The sequence below is a fragment of the Biomphalaria glabrata genome, chromosome 8, assembly GCF_947242115.1.
Source record: "Biomphalaria glabrata chromosome 8, xgBioGlab47.1, whole genome shotgun sequence".
Lineage (NCBI taxonomy): Eukaryota > Metazoa > Mollusca > Gastropoda > Planorbidae > Biomphalaria > Biomphalaria glabrata.
Genome location: NC_074718.1, coordinates 9246476 through 9264265, shown reverse-complemented (window position 1 = coordinate 9264265; position 17790 = coordinate 9246476). Strand labels below are relative to the sequence as shown.

General features: G+C 36.9%; 1 protein-coding gene across 2 annotated transcripts in view; it reads left to right on the top strand.

The window, feature by feature from the left end:
- Positions 1-4707: 4707 nt before the first annotated feature.
- The window catches only part of LOC106063601 (ankyrin repeat domain-containing protein 50-like), a 38499-nt gene continuing 25416 nt past the window's right edge, over positions 4708-17790 (top strand). For both annotated transcript variants that reach the window (XM_056039109.1, XM_013222007.2), the window contains exon 1: positions 4708-4880. The gene's annotated coding sequence lies outside the window, so the exon portion shown is untranslated. The remainder of the gene's footprint in view (positions 4881-17790) is intronic.

The window sequence follows — 17790 nt, the reverse complement described above, 5'->3', positions numbered from 1 at the left end:
GTTATAGAATAAAGTTTTTGTGTTTATTTAGAAAATATGTCTTTTTTTGTTTCTACTCTAAAGTAGTATCTCAGGCATCGCGATATTCTTTGGGCGTTCATAAATTGGCCTAGGGACACAATAATAACACATCAAGACGTCAGGAACTTATTAACAGTTAATACAAACGCATTGTCTAATCAACTCAATCTCATCGTAAACATCTCAAGTAACATACCGTAATATCTGACACTATAAACACATCATGACAATTAGTAACCCATTTCCCGTTATAATGGGATAGTATTGTAAACAGTAAACCAGAGGGATCTGCGTGCCCGGTGGCAGGAGGGGGGGGGGGCTTGGCCTCTTTAGGGGCCCCTGCATATTGACATTCGACATCATGACAAGAGATAATGTACTTAATAAATATATAATCCTAATGTGTGGAATACATGTAACATGGTTCACTAATTTACATAACAACATGAATAGCAAGATAACATGGCATTGGCTTACTATTTAAAGTTTAAAAAAAACAAATTTGAACACTCATTTGAGGGCTGGGGGGGGGGGGGTTCAAATTTGGACCCTTCTTCCTCCATTGCAGTAAACAGCGAAATCTTTCACAAATCACAATTGTACGCAGTTAGGGAAAGATGTGAAGGAGGAGATTTAGAGATCAAAATGACACATGGCTGGAATCCTCTGCTATGAGATGCAGTAAAATTACAGACTTCCAGTTTTTGTACAACCGATTCAAGGACCTTGGCTTAACCTCATAATGATAACGTTATTCACAGCGCCATATTAGATAATTTAGAAACAATGACACGTTTCCACGAAAATGCAGAACTCTCAAATTCCTCCTGAATATAGATATATAGATATACAGGGCCGCCGCGAGGGTTGTGGCCGCCTGCCTTTTGAAATTTAAAATGCCCCCCCCCCCCTTTCCTTTTTTTTTCTAGAACAAAAATCATTAAGACTGAGTAGGACTGGAAACAGTACCAAAAGTGCCCAATGATTCAAATCCATTTTTGTAGACCATTCCTTTTTGTTTCTTTCAAATCCGCGCTGTTGTCGTATCCCTCATGCCCTCTTAGATGTTTCATTTCCAATTTTAATTTTTTTAATTTTTTTTTTTATATCACATATATTGCGAAGTCACAAAGTCTTTCTCCAGTTGTATCAGTCATTGGGGCGAAACTCCAGAAAATGTTCATGTATTTCTACATGAGGTTTTTAAGAAAACAAAAGCAATAATTGTAGTGTTACAAGATCTCCATGTCCAGTCTAGATATAATATATATATAAGTCTATGGTAGAAATAAAATTCGTTAAATCAGTCACCTATCAGTCACCTATCAGTCATCAATCATGATTTCCGTTTTCAATGCAATATAAAATCTGAAAGTACTATGAGTGCAGGCAACAATACATGTATGTCGTATGGCAATCAATTTGTGGACCAGATGGTATGGTCATGTCAGGGCCGATCATGTCCGCCCCTGGATGTTTGGTGGCGATAAACGAAAAATGAAGAGAAAGAAACACGAAAAAAAAAAATCTTTTATTTATTTTATTTTTTAAAAAAGCTTATCTAAAGGGGAAGAACTCCGCCCTTAAAACTACGTCAATCAAGAAAAGGAGACTATTAACGACGTTTTTTTTTTAGGTAGGGGAGTTAACAAGTGAAATAATATGAATTCTTACTTAAACCAGAGTTAGCCTTCATAAGCCAGCCTTTTTTTTTTTTTTGCATTATTTATAGTACTAATATACACACTATTTATTTATTAAAATAAATTATTTATTTATTTATCTCTTATTCTTTTAGTTCTAATTCCAAACCTTTTTATCCTATTTTTAAATTACAGACATCTCTTTATACAAATATTGTAATAAAAAAGAATAAACTGTAATACCAGATCTTCTCTTCACTTCTTATATAATAATTTTTTTTAATCTTTATAAAATTTCAATTTTTTGTGAAATTGTATTCATACAAAGCTTATGTTAACTCATTCTGTCTGTCTGTCTGTTGGGTAAGAAGTTTCAACGCGTTACTTCTCCTACACCCAATCTCGGACCAAATGGTCCAGACAAGTGATATAGGATGCCATAGCGCATAGAGAAAACTAAAAGCATGACATTGTGCTAAGCAAAAAAAAAGTAATAAAAATATTTCTAATTTTACAGGTTTATTATTGTTAGTCTAGATCTATATTATGCGTGGTCGAGAGGCTAAGTGCGCATAAACTTGGCTTGGCTATCTATGAAGGGGGCTCGAGGTTCGACACCCGACTCGAGCAGAGTTGTGTTTACTGAGCGCCTAAAGGCAGCAGGGAAAAAACCTTCTCCTAGATACTCACACACACACACACACACACACTGGTCCACAAATAAGATTGGACCATTGCGCTCTGATCATGCTATAAGCATATAAGTAGCGCTATATAAAAGCTATAATTTATTTAATGACTGATCCAAACTAATTGATAAAATTAGACTGAAAATATGCTTCGTTTAGATGATGGTACTTTTTTAAACATTTTTCTTGTAATGTTATGGTTTAGTGTTTTATGTATTAAAACTATGGTATGCCTACTATAGTAAAGGCATAATTAAGATCACTGATGAGAATAGAAACAGGATCACTAGGTCAAAAGGGCCTCACTTTGACCCGCTAACCATTGTCAAAAACGCAAACTAACACTTAATGGCCATATTACAATGTCCTCAGGGCTTGCAAATTACTATCTTTCTTCAAAGAACATTACCGGGTGAAAGAAAAAGAGGCAGCCAGAGAAATCGATAGGAAGACAACATTAAAAAATGAACGAGCCAGTCATTGAAGGAAATTCTATTCAAGACAGAATGGAATGGAGAAAGTCAGACGACAGATCATGTGTGGTACCTAAGCGGTTCAACATACTAGAGGACAGGTGAAGGGGATAATTAAGATTATTGCCAAGAAATTAAATGAAATATTATTAGATTTAAAAAAAAATACTACAAAATAAACAATCAAAAGAAACGAAAAACAAAATGAAACAAAAGCAAACAAAACAAGGTTACAAAGACAGTTTGTGTGGAAACACAAACTCAAAATCGGCCCCCGAAGTGGTCCACCCAGGCGGGTGAAAAGGTAGGTTTCAATATTTTCAGAAAGAATATCAGAATGAAATTCTATCTAAGATAAATGACAGAGAATAATGGAGAAAAAAGGATGACAGATCTTGTGTGGTGCCCCAACCGTCCAGCATACCAAAAGATAAGTGAAAGTGAAGTGAGATTTGAACCTGGCCTAACTGATGTCTTATAATGAGTATCTAATTGATCCAATTGTTTTGTAAAGGGTCAATCTCTTATTGAAATTCAGAAGAAAAACATTTCCGTAAAAAAAAAAAAAAAATTCTCTTTAGTTGATTGTATTATAGCTGGTCAGCTACACAACAGTACACGCGACAATATGAAAACCTACTTATTAATTGTTGTTTTAAATTATGTCCCACTTATATGCATACTAAAATAGATTTTGTCTCTTTAAAAAAAATAAACTTTTTTTTGTACATGTAGTAAATAGTATAACAGAACTTACTTAACTTAGCAATACAAATGTAAAAAAAAAAAAATTTATTAAAAAAATCTAACCATTTGCTGAAGTATATGATAAATGGTTATCTCCCCTACTAAAGAGCCTTCTGTGTTTGTTACTATTAATAGTGAATAGTTGAAAAGTGTATTTTTATAGGAAAAAACTGCTTGCACAAGTGATTTAAAAAATTAGATTTTTCACTTTCAGAAAAGAAAAAAGTAGCCGTTGCATGTTCTTTGAATGGTCTAAATTATTATGATGTCGGATTTTCACTATCTTTTCTAGCTTACGAGCTCTAAACGGGACGGACGGACAGACAGACATTCCTCACAAATCTAATAGCGTCTTTTCCCCTTTCCGGGGGCCGCTAAATATATAAGGATTTGTCAAGAAGCTCCGCGTAAGCCCAGGTATCACTTCTGTTGAAGAGTTCCTAGCGTGTTTCTAAGACCGTTTGATCTGGGACCATGACTTAACTGTCACATTGTGTAACAAGCTCAACAAGCAGGCTCCTCTTGGTTTGGTTAGGGCTCCACGGGGCACCCACGCAGTGGCGTAGCGAGGGGAAGGCGGTTGGTGCGTACTACACAATCTATATAAATATATCTCATAATTTCTAATATTATGTTTACTAACATTATATAAAAGTTTCTATTGTTTATTGGTGACTGCTATTTTTTCATATTTGAAATACGCACACTATTAGGAGATGGGAAGGGGTCGGACAGATCTTGCCTCCCCGGTCGCTTGGCAGCCTCGGTACGCCACTGCTCCCGCGTCGTTGTTTTAAAGCCAGTTAGTTGAGAAAAATGAACACGGGTATTTGCAATAGTCAAATTAATTGAAGAAACATTTGCAGCAACACAAACAAGAAGCTGCGATCTTATCCCCATAAAGTCCCCAGCCCCTCCACTCTTCCTCTTTTTAGTCCACCCCCCCACCCCTCTTGTCTGCCACACAAAGTTCCCATCGTCCTCAACCCCCTACCCCCAATCCCCCCCCCATCCCCTTGACACATCAAAACCCACTCGTAGGATTTAGTACACAGCGAGCGAGGTGTGCTCCCATCTGACGTCTGCACGTGTGTGTGTGTGACAGAGACAGAGACTGATAGAACGTGCGCGCGTGAGAGAGCGTGATGGCGCGAGCCTGTGCGTGTGGGAAGCGTGAGCTACTCAACACTGGAATGTTGACGAGATGTGTGACTGCGTGTGTGTGTGTGAGAAAGAGAGCGAGTGTGTGTCTGCGTGCTAAGTGCCAGCACAAAGTAATCAATTTCTCGGACCTGGAAACAAACCGGGTGAGTAGTCTGATTGTTATTGTTGTGTGTTATTATCTCCTGTATTTTAACCTATAACCTCACAGGTTTGTATGTTGTTGTTTTTTCTGCGATACAACAGTTTATGCAATTAATGGAAACCTCTTTTGTGTTCTCATCATTTTATGCGTTCATAATAATTTATTTTCTGCACAATGGGCTCAGGAACACCCATGCACACTCTTCTGACACAGAGAATTTAGAATTTATAATTGATTGCTGCTTACGATAGTTGCAGGTGTTGGTGATAATCTGTAATGATAATAATAATAATAATAGCTACATAATAAGCTCTTCTTTCGTGATCGAAGGTTGAGCACTATATTATTATTGATTATTGAGCACAATATCAGATCTTTTCCCCATAAACACCTACATTATGATGTTTATGAAACGGTGATTATATATATCGTCTTATTCAGTTGACGTTCTTAAAGGGCCGGTAGCATTGTTATCAAATTTGCATTAATAATTCTAATCAAGTTTGCGCTATAATTGTTTCAAGAGTAGGGTATTAGTCTGGTAACCCGAAGGTATTTATCTAGGATTCTTTAGTTTTGATTATAAATACAGTCTTCGGTCTGATAGGTTTTGTTTGATACCGGACACTATTTATGTAAAAGCATATTGGCTGTGTATATATATTAAAGATAGGATAATTATATTAAATGGTAAATAAATGTTAAATGTAAGATATTTTTTTCAGGATTATCATGTATATTCATTAATATTAATTTAACCGCTGATGCAAAATATGCAAAGTATTCACTATGTAATGTATCTTATGAACTACTGATCTTCCCTTAAAATTTATATCAGGGGTTCATTTCTATGCTTTGACTTGACTTGGTTGCTGTGGTTCGCTAGGGGGTTGCTTGATTACTCTATTCTAATTAATTAAAACTTGCTACACAAATAAGAACACTAAATACTTAATTTACTTCAACTCCAGCTTTCAATGAATAATGATTATACTTTAATACTTAATAATATTAACTGTCAGTAGGCCTAAATAATACATAAACACCAGTCCAGGAAGGGACTGTCCAACCTTCCTGGACCGGGAACAAGACCTCACTAACTAACACACTCTCTCTTACATTCAACGAAGACTTAACCATTCAGTTCACAACATGTGCAAGACTGTTTACATTCACAATCTGGGAATACATATACAAGGGATATAACTATCATACCAAAATATCAAACTAACATTTACTCTCGCCATACCTCCCCCTGACAGGATTAAGATCCAACTGCGTGTTAAAAATGAATTTTCTACAAAGTTATTGGTTATTCTGGCTAATTCGGGACATTCATTTCTAATAGCATTAGGAAAGAAAGATTACTTATATGACTCTGTCCCGGCATATGGAATAAGAAATGTCTCTATCTTTCTGAGTATTTTTGCAAAGCTTATATCAACTCACTCTGACCGTCTGTCTGTCTCTCTGTTAAAAAGTTTAAACATGTTTTTTCTCCCATTTCTATTCTCGTATTGAGTACATATTATGGTATTCATTAAACCTGACAAGACATGACTCAATAAAAAAAATAGTTAATTAATTGTAGGTGGTTAATTATTTAATTTTATTTCGAAATAAGGGGAATAAATGACGTGTATTTTTATATTATATATATATATGGATTTAGTCCCCTCATTGGGTTTTGAGACGTTTTTGGATCAAGTTGAAATTTTGCCTAATTATTCATAGTCGATAACAATACCCTTAAATAATCTTTGGGTTTTTAAATTATTCTTTTTTTTTCTATTGCTTGTTATAGGCTCTATTTTTGTATTTTATTCTTTAATATTTTGCAAATAGATTCTATTCAACTATCTAGGAGAGTCTAAGTTAAAGGATTGTGTTATTTCCAGTAATGTTATTTTACTTTATTACGAGAATTAATATGCGATTTTTTTTCACAGTTCAATTTTTTATTTAGCATGTTTCCTTGGTTTGAAGAATCCCAGAGAATGGATATTCTAGTATTGGTTTTACAGTTTAACTAAACTTCATTGTTTTTAGCGGTCCTCTGCCAAAAGAGGAAAAGCCACTATTTGTTGTTGTTTTTTGGTCTGTCTCTCAGTCCGTCCGTCGCAAAAACTAGTAAAGATATTGAAAAGTTATCATGATATATTAGATCTTGCAAAGTTATTGTCTAAAGGCGACTTTTGATTTTCTAAAAGTGAACAGTTTTGTTTTTACAATTGATTATGCAAACATTTTTTTTCATTAACAAAAACCGTTTAAAAAGGCACAAAAAAAATTCACATTTTTTAAAATTCCTCAATTCAGTTTGCAAATTCATGGGTGGAACCTGAAACATGGTTGGACACGTTTCTCGAAAACGGCTCAAACGATTTTCTTAGTACTATATCACTACCTATTAGTTACACTGAGAAAACTCAAGTTCGATGATCTAGAATTTTTTTCCCAACGATATAAATAAACTGTCCAATTTCTATGATAATCGTTAGAGCCTTTTTCGAGTACCGTGTCCACCCTTGAATGTGTGATCTGAATAGAGATATTGTAATAAATTCTAACTAGAATGATATAACTCACCAGTGGATTATAGCAATGTGAAAAAAAAAATTAAAAGCTTGCTTATGAAGTCATTTAATTACGTGATTTAGAAGTGACCGTTGGAATTAATTGAAGTTCATTAAGTTAAAAATAACTTGTGATGTCACATTTACTTCTAGGACATTCTAGTCGACATGAGACTTGTAAAATAGCATTTTTTTTAAACGCGAGTAGAGTGTTCGAGGCTAAGTTGATAGGTTGGATTCACTCTGTTCGTTTGAATAATGCTAAAAGTTTGGCTTAACAAATCTGTTTCACTTGAATTAAGTACTTTGATACAGAGACAGAAACTTTTAAATAAAAATGTTGGTTTTACGATACCTCAATTTCAAGTCAGAACTTCATAGAAACTGGAACCAGGAACCTGCATGGACGCTAATCTCAAAAACGGCTCTAACGATTTTCCAAGAAATTTAACAGCTGATGTTTATCGCTGAGAAATGAATTACTAGCTCGTTGGTCACACGGAGAAAACTCCAGTTTGACCGTTGTAATTTTTCAAGTAACGAATTGTATAAATTTTAATTTGGCTAGAGATCTAGATCTAGGTCTGTATCCAAAATCGGTTTTAAAAAGACTTTCGCTTTCTTGCATTGACCAGAATCGCACAGTCAACAGCAGGTCTTGGAAAACTCAAAACAATCTGAAAAGACAAAGGCATAGCTCTCGACATTAAAATCAACGCCAGCTGGTCACGGCCACATACTAATATGCTTATGAGTCTTGGACGCTGACTGCGGATTTCGAGAACAGGTACCCAAATGGGCCGGTAAAACCACCGAAATGGCCGCAAGGATGTCACTATAACACGTATTGAATTGTTAAAGGTTTTATTATATTCTCATATACCAGTGACCCTTTGAGCGTTGTGTAACATAAACAGAGCGTACAGTGTAATACTTATTTAATCGAACACATTTTCCGAATTAATGTACTAGCCTATTACTGTAGAGAAGAGGCGCGGTGGCTGAGTGGAAAAGCTTGGCTTTCGAACCAAGAGGCCCCTGGTTGAAATCCTGGTGAAGATCCACCAAGCTCTGATGGGTACCCTGACATTAGTTGGGTAAAAGTGAAGGTGGTTGGTCGTTGTGCCAGATGAGCCGGAAAGCCAAGCAACGTGCAACGCGCCCTTCTGTCGTGCTGAGCTGGACAGAGCGATAGCTAAGTGCAAAAACCGAAAAGCTCCGGGGCCAGATAAGGTTACCCCTAAGATGGTAAAACACCTTGGGGGCATTGCGAGAGATAAACTCCTGGAGTTTATGAACCGAACCTGGACAGAGTCCAGACTGCCCGGGGCCTGGAAGAGTGCTGTCATTGTGCCAGTCCTTAAGAAGGGAAAAGACGCGACTAACGTGGAGTCCTACAGACCCATTTCACTAACCTCAACCCTTGGCAAAGTTGCTGAGCGAATGGTTAACGAGCGGCTAGTTTGGTCCTTTGAGAGTGCCGGTGTCCTGGCGCCAGAACAGGCCGGCTTTAGGGCTTTACGACGATCCATGGTGGCGACTAAGGAGGTCAGAGCAGTCAATAGTTGCGCAGTGCAGGACGGAACATTGTCCTATTGGGGCATACTTTGCCCGGTTCCGCACTAACTTTGACTCCCGATGCCGTCACTGTGGAGAGAGCGTCGAAACAGTGTCGCATGTCTTGTACGAGTGTCCCCAGCTCCGCGAGCTAAGGGGGGACTTGCCTGTGCAGTCACTCGACTTGTATGGTAGCTATGAGGCACTACGCCGGACGGCTAAGTTTCTTGCCAGAGCACTACGGGAGGACTAGTCCTTCCTGCTCTGATTTTTCAATAGGAGTTCATCTCAGGTCGTTATGCTTGCCACAAGACACCCTCATAAACCATGGGCTACAAAAACAGATGACCTCTACAGAAACAGATGACCTGTACATCTTCTGGCCCATACATCGCAAGGTCTGAAAGGGATACTTTATCAAACTTAACATTATGATTTTGAGGACAGGTAGAATTGGATGCCTATCATATGGTATACAAATTATGGACCGAATGGTATAGAAATGCCCTGGCCGATTTTGACACTCAGTCCGCCCTGGGAACTAAGATGCTAGAGAAAGATCCTAAGTATCACTTACAAAGGCTGCATCACAAATAAAGAGACACTGAATTAATACAGCTGTCGGAGCCACTGGCGGATCCAGGGGGGGGGGCGGTTGGGGGGGGGGGCGGACGAACTTTAGTATAGGATTCACACAATTTGTATACGAATTTATTACTTATGTTAAAAATATATACTAATTATTTATATTTCAACATATTTTTAGATTATTTCGCCCCCCCCCTCTAGTATGTTGACCGATTTGGTGGAGTCGGGAGGGGGCGATGGTATCAATTCCGCCCCCCCCCCCTACACTTTCGAGTGGGGGGGGGGCGGTCCAATTTATTGGTAGAAATCACAGCCTGCTAACAAATCAATTAAATATCTATATCCCTGTAACTTGTTATTGATAACCGATCTTTATATTATGTCGTTCCCTGTTTGCCGATTGGTGGGGGGGGGGGGGACGAATACCTCTTCTGCCCTTCCCACCTAAACCCTTTGAGTGGGGGGGGGGCGGTCCGTTTTTATGGAGAAATCATAGTTTGTGAACAAAATTAGTTGAATTAATATATACATTTTATATTATGTCGCTCCCTTTCTGGTATTTTGGCCGATTCGGTGGGGTGAGGGGGGGGGCGATTGCATGTACTGCCCTCCCCAGTCTAGCTCTCTGAGTGCTGGGGGGGGCGGTCCTATTTTTGTGGAGAATCATAGTTTGTGAATAAATTAGTTGAATATCTATATAATATAAACTACGTATTGATATGTGACCCATTGTAAATATGTCGTACCACACTCTAATCTCAAATTGTATCATTAGTAAATTTAAATGAAAAAGGGTTGTACCAGGTGGGAGGGGCGATACATGCAATCGCATTTCCCCCATCGGACAAATCAATACTTTTTCTTTTTGTATTATAGTTAAGAAATTACAAAATTAAAAAAATATGTCACTAATATAATTTATATAAACTATAAATTAAATTCTTATATCGAGTCGCCCCACCCATATTCTTTAATGCCAAATGCAATCTTTAGCAGAAATTAGTAAAGGAGCGAGGATTAATCGTTTTCACTCTACCGCCATTCCCATTTCCAGACAGAGTTTTTGTAATTTCACATTACATTATCATAAGTATTTTAAGAAAGACTTTGCATTGGAAAAGTTAGAATTCAAACGAAATTTTTCAGTATAAGAGTCATGATTGAGATGAGTTCAAAACTCAAATAACGTTTTCATAGTCGCCTTTTCCCAACCTTTACTCAATCTGATATTTTTCTAGCTAAATAAATTTGGGACTATAACTCACAATTTATACTAGAGTTTTCTTGAATACTATTTATCGAATAAGTTTTTTTTCGGCGGCGATCCTCAAAGCAAAAATCTAAATACGTGGGGTATCCTATCTTTTCAAGGAACAAATCGGTTTTATTTGCAATGTATTCAGGGACTATAAATTCATATTAGAATATTTTTCAAGTACAACATTATTCGAAAGGTCGTTTTTTAATAGTATGAATAATGAGCTTCAGGTCAGGAGAATGCGTTTCTGCAGAAAAGAATGCAAAAAAAAAGCTTTTGGCGTCGGGGCTTCGCCCCGAACTTCATTTATGGGTAATGAGTTGTAGATGTCACGAGAATGCGTTTCTGCAGAGAAGAATGCAAGAAAACGCTTTTGGCGTCGGGGCGAACTTCATTTATGGGTAATGAGTTGTAGATGTCAGGAGAATGCGTTTCTGCAAGGAAGAATGCAAGAAAACGCTTTTGGCGTCGGGGCTTCGCCCCGTACTCCATTGATGAATAATGAGCTGTACTTGTCAGGAGAATGCGTTTCTGCAGTGAAAAAAGCAAGAAAACGCTTATGGCTTCACCAGAGAACCTTATAGCGCTGCCCCAGTTGTTTTGTTTTTCGCCGAAGGTTGAGAAATGCTGCTTTTTTAATTCTCATATTTATATATATATATATATATATATATATATATATATATATATATATATATATATATATATATATATATATATATGTGTGTGTGTGTGTGTGTGTATGTGTGCGTGTGTGTGTGTGTGCGCGCGCGCGCACTGTATGCACGTTTATGCGTAGGGTTAGGGTTTACTGAGCGTTAGGGTTAGGGTTTGGAAAAAAATCGCCCCCCCCCACTCCAAAGTTCTGGATCCGCTAGTGGTCGAAGCCCACAATGACCTGCTTTATGGAGGAACCTAAACGCGGATCTCAATAACGGCTCTAACAATTTTCCTAGTAGGCCTACAGTTGATGTATATCGCTGAGAAAATAATGACTAGCTCGTTGGCTCCACAGGGAAATCTTCAGTTTGACCGTTATTATTTTTCAATGTAAAAAAAAAGGGGGGAAATTTGGCTAGAGAACTAGGTCTAGATCTAGATCCAGCTTCAATTTTGAAAGGACAATCGTGTTCTTGAGAGAACTATCGCTTTCTGGAATTTCCGAATGTAAAGTTTTCTTGATTCAAGAGTTTAATAGATTAACATTCAGGAACATTTTGTGTATCGTCTTTTTAAGGGTAGGGTAAAAATGTTTTCCCTTGTTTAGTAATCTAACATTCATTAGTTATTAAGAGAACAACATTTTATACAAAGGAGGCATTGTCTTTAAAAAAAAATAATTTTTAATGTTTTTCATGTTTATTTTTATTTTGTGTTATATTTGCTGACCGGTCTTTTCTTGCGTTTTTATATATGCGTCTGTGTTTATGTGTGTGTGTGTTTATGTGTTTAATGTATTCTATGTTGACGAGCAAAGCGATTGTGCGCAAAAAAAAGACCAAGACCTTCCAATGAAATATCAGTCATTATATATTCATGCGCCGGCGAAATAGCATAACTGACGTCTTCCGAACATCAGCCGCTGGACGTCTCCAATACACAATTTTCATGTACGGTGCCACGTCTTCTGTTGACTCCATCCCGTTCTAGGCTTTAGGAGAGAGGGGGGGGGGGAGAAATCGATAAGTTTGTGTCGTCGACGGCCGAAACGGTTTGGAAGCAATCTAATAACGCGGCTGCCGAGGTATCCGTGTGTTCACTAACAACCCACGCATCAGGACATTGACGAATCGGGCAACCTTTAGTGGCCAATAAAGGGACACTGCTGCGTCTAAATATTTATACTCGACTTGAAAAACGTGTGATCGTTGTATCAAGTGGTATGTTAAGTTGTAGACAAGCAAAATATATCTGAAACAAGCAAAATATATATGAAACAATCAAAATATATATGAAACAAGCAAAATATATATGAAACAAGCAAAAGAAAAAGAATAATCTTTTAAAAACAAAGCTTATTAAAGGGAAAGAACCGTTAATTACTGCCATTAATTAGGGCCTACAAGATGGCAGGCTTTAGCTCCCTTACTGTTATATGAAACAAAATTAATTAATCACTACTGATTGATTATTTAATTGGTTAATATTTTAGTTTATTGATTCGTATATTGTCGTCGATTAAGTCAGAAAATTTTCAATTTTATCCGAGAATTTGAAGTGGGGAAAAACTCGTGTTCAAACTTTTGACCAGACAGACAGTGTGATTTGATATAAGTTTTGTAAAAAAACACTTTTTGTCTTTCTTTTTCTATTGAAACTAATAATGAATAACCACTCATTGATTTAATAATTGGTTAGTTGTTTGTTTTTTAATTGACTCATGTGTAGTCATTGACAATACATAGGTGTGCGAAGTTTCAACTTGATCCGAGAATGGGAAGTGGGAGAAATCATCATTATCATCATCATCATCATCATCATCATCATCATCATCATCATCATCATCATCAAACTCCATTGGAGTGAGAGCTTGAGAGACTCTAATCCTCTGTTGCAAAAAGTCCTGGACAGAAGCCCTGGACAGAAGCCCTGGACAGAAGCCCTGGACAGAAGCCCTGGACAGAAGCCCTGCTGTTTTGTGTAGTGCATATATGTCACCATACAGGTCGAGAATTTTTGGGGTGGGAGAAATAACGTGTACAAGATTTGTTCCAGACATAAAGACAGAGAGAGTTGATATTTTTAAAACACCTTCCCACCGGCACACATCCTTTTCAGTAGCCTACTTCCCTATCACTTACAAGATACCTTTTTTTATAGATTTTTTGTAATTTTGTTGTGCTCTATTTTGGAAATATCGGGTCTCATAATTTATCAAGACACTTATTATCTTATAAATTTCAGACGTTCCTTCAAAACAGAAGATAATTGCCTCCTACGTGTTATTCCGGTCCTGCTTGATAACTAGAAACATTAACTCTGCAAATTCATAGAATTTTTTCTGGCTGATTCAGACAACCGGTTCTAATGGCACTAGGGAACTGGTTTTAGCTTATGAAATTAGAAAATGTGCCTTCTCTTTGCGTTTTGTTTCGGTAGTTTAGAAGGTTGTGTTTTTATATTTGTAAGTTATGGGTGCCCAGGGTTAAAACTTGAAACACACTAATAAGACTTGTCCTTGAGTCCGAGGATTTAAGGAGTGCAGTGCTTCACGTGGATATGCAGTCCCAGCTGTGACCTACATATTTTGCCACATCCAGCCAAAAGGATGTTCCAATTGTTTTAGAAATCTAACATTGATTAGTTATTAATAGTAAAATAAGATGCATGGTGGAGGAAAAGTCTTTTTAAAAAAAGTATTTCTAATTTTTTTTTCCACTTTACACAATATGTCAAGTTTTTTAAAAGCAATTTCTTGGATAAAAGTTCCCCTTTCAGACCTTGTAATCTATACGGCAGATGATGTTAAGGTCGTCTGTTTCTTTGGCCTACGGTTAACGAGCAGGGTGTCATGTGACCAGCACGACGACCAAGCGCCTTTACTTTCCCCGACTAGAGACCGCTACCCATTAGAGCTGGGTGCCTTCAGGGGTGCCTTAGAATCCCAAAATTCAATATCCCTGTCTTCACCAAGATTCGACCCATTGTCCCCCAGGCGCTTAACCACTCAGCCACCGCGCCCCCTATTTCTGGGATAGTAGTAGGCTTATAAGAAAAAAAGAAAAACGTGTAGCTCTGATTAGAAGTTGTATTAGAAAGCATAACTCCTCCTCGTCATTCAGTCCCTTGACTTTCGTGGTAGGGGTTCTGGGAAAGTTCGCGTAACCAAATCCCTCCACTTTTTCTCTGTCAGCAGCTGTTAGTGGGATATCAAGAGAGAGGCCTGTCCATTCTCTTACATTGTCCAGCCTGGTAGAAATAGGCCATGTCTAAACAAAAGTTTTCATTCCACGTCATGTCAGGAAAGGTCATTAAAATAATTACAGCTACCCAGTGGCGTAGCGTGGGACGGGTGGGTGGGGCAGCCATCTCAGAGAAGGAGCGCAGGGGGATACCAAAATGGGTATCAAATCACTACATTAAATGTATAATTATATGTACAATATATATATATTTGTTACTACATTCGTTAACTTTGTATACAGTAGGTGTTAGTTTAGAATTGTTTATTATGTGTTCGTTTAGAATTGTTGACTGGGAACTGTTCTTATCCAAACACAAATTGTTTACATCAATGGGAAATTGGAAAGGGGTGAGAGGGGGGGGGGCAGAAGACAGGTCTTACTGCCCACAACGTCTGGTTCCCTCTGTACTCCAGTGCAGCTACCCTATTCACCTGAATATAACCAATGTAATAAATTACTACTACAATTCATTATCTCTGTTGAATATCTTCTCAGAGATTTTTTTTTCTACAAATAATAAAAAAAGCTTTATAAAAAGAATTTTTAAAAATTACGTTGGACAAAGGAAAATGATCACGGAATATAGTTGTCGAACTTTGAATATCGCTATTTTTAGACCGGTTTAATTATAAACAACGCAGGATCTCTCTCAATGTATAGTTCTACCTGTGGCTCTGTCCGTCCGTCTCGGCATGATGTTATCCAAATATTTTGAAGACAGAGGTCGTCTTGGGAAAAAAAGTAATTAAGAACGTGCTCTATTTCCTGCATGGGAGAGCTCCAGCCAAATCTCATTACGTGGAAGCAAACTACGATAATATGCTAATAAGATTATATAAAAAGAAATATATAACCGACTTCAAAGGGAAACAACTTTGTGTCTATTTTTAACGATAAACTAAACAATGTCCACATTGCTAAATTAGTTGTCAACTAAAAAAAAAAAAGAAAATCAATAAAAATACTTTAAAGAAATACAACTAAGCTTATACGAAATGTAATGTGTATCAATTAGTTTGGATTAGTCATGTAATTAAATCTGTAATAGATTTAGATAACAACAATAAATCTGTGTGATTAGGAATATTTTTACCAATTGCCTTTGTTTAGCGCGATTTTACACCTTTAGCTTTCTCAATAGGCTATGATCCTATCACTTGTCTGGACCAGTTGGTAAATGTGTTGTCGGGGGGGGGGGGGGGGGAAATGATATCTGCGTGAATTTTACAGTATTCACTTTTTAAAATAAAAATAAAAAAGAAGTAACGATCTGAATTCAAACTCAATGCTCACGCCTCCTCAAGCCGACATACTAACCACTCTGCTAGTGAGGTGAATGAAAAAATAAAAGATTGTTTCGTAACCTATTGTTTGTTTCAAACCTACTTTAAAGCGTCGACCTATAGAGGGGACTAAATCAGCTATACCACCAATTCAGTTAAGTACAATTTCTTTCCCTTGTTCAATATACCTTACAAATAATTAATTTCCAATAGTTAATTAACTAATTGGTTATTTTTTTAATATTGATTCTTCTGTTGTCAGGTAAAAGAAATAATTGCGCAAAATTTCAGCTTGATCCGAGATAGGATGTCAGAGAAATAACGTGTAGAAGGTCATTACCAGACACACACACAAAAAAAGCTGATGTATAATTTTTAACAGTATGTTAATGTTTGGTAGTTTGATATTTGTATCAAATGTTCTTTAGTATCATTTGTTATTAAATAAATTGTCAGTTATAGCGAGAAAGCTTATGCTTCCACCATATTGAAATCATTTTAAACGGAAGAGCATAGACGATTTCATTCCGCAGTACTAAAAAGCTCCGATAGCTTACCAACACTTCTTTTCATGTGTCCACTGACCACACTTACACTGGTTACACTTACACTGGTTACACTTACACTGGTTACACTTACACTGGTTACACTTAAACTGGCCACACTTACACTGGTTACACTTACACTGGTTACACTTGCACTGGTTACACTTACACTGGTTACACTTACAACAAAAAGCTATTTTAGTGTGTTTTTTTCCGCCATGTGTAAAAATATTCAACGTTTGATCTAAGTGCTTCAAGAAAAGCTGCTTATAATTGAGCCTAATAATTAATTACTTAGTTTAGGCATGAAAATGTTTATTACTAAAATAATTTAGGCCTATAGTTGACTTTGGGCATATCACTTTCACGTTGCAACTACTTAAAATACACACAATTAAGACTATAGGTTTACTTTACTTTTTCCTGTATCAGAGCTTCACATTGGGCCTCATTCACCAATCGTAAACAAACAACATTTAGCCACATGGTGCTCTATCTCTTCTTTATAGTTTACGATCTTATGTTTAATTCATGATGGTTGTTTTTTTTTTCGTTGTTTTATCAATAAGATCACGTGACTATATGTTGTTTGTTTACGATTGGTGAATGAGGTCCATTATAGTTTAGCAACAAAACGAAGTTTCACGCAGACGATTTGAAAAAAAAAAATTACTTAAATAAAAGAAAAAGTTCACCTTTTTTTTTTCTTACCAGTAAGAAGGTCATTTTTTGGCATGCGGTCGTCTCCCATACGGTATAGGTGCCCGATCCAGCGCAGCTGTGAAGTAGTGGCCAGTGTATCTATACACTTAACACGCCCTATTGTAATCACTGACTGTGTTTCTGTTAGTGTGTGGACACATTTTTTTTTTTGGTTACTATAAAGAAGAGATATTTTTAAAATACTCTTGCAACCAGTTATCGACATATCTGATCTATTCGCGCTGAAGCGTATAATTTGGTTGTAGTAATGACATATCATCCATCTCACAAAGTTGTCATTTGCTAGACAGACAAGTCTGCACGTTACAAAACAAAAACCACAACTTTTTTTTTGTCTCGTTAATACTTTGTGTTGGAAACAATAAAATACTACAACCGGAAGTCTGCCCCTTTTAAGATGGCTAGCTACTACAATTTTTTTTTTTTTTTTTTTTTAGGATACCTCAGCTCTTTAGCTTTTGACTTCAGTTGTCGAG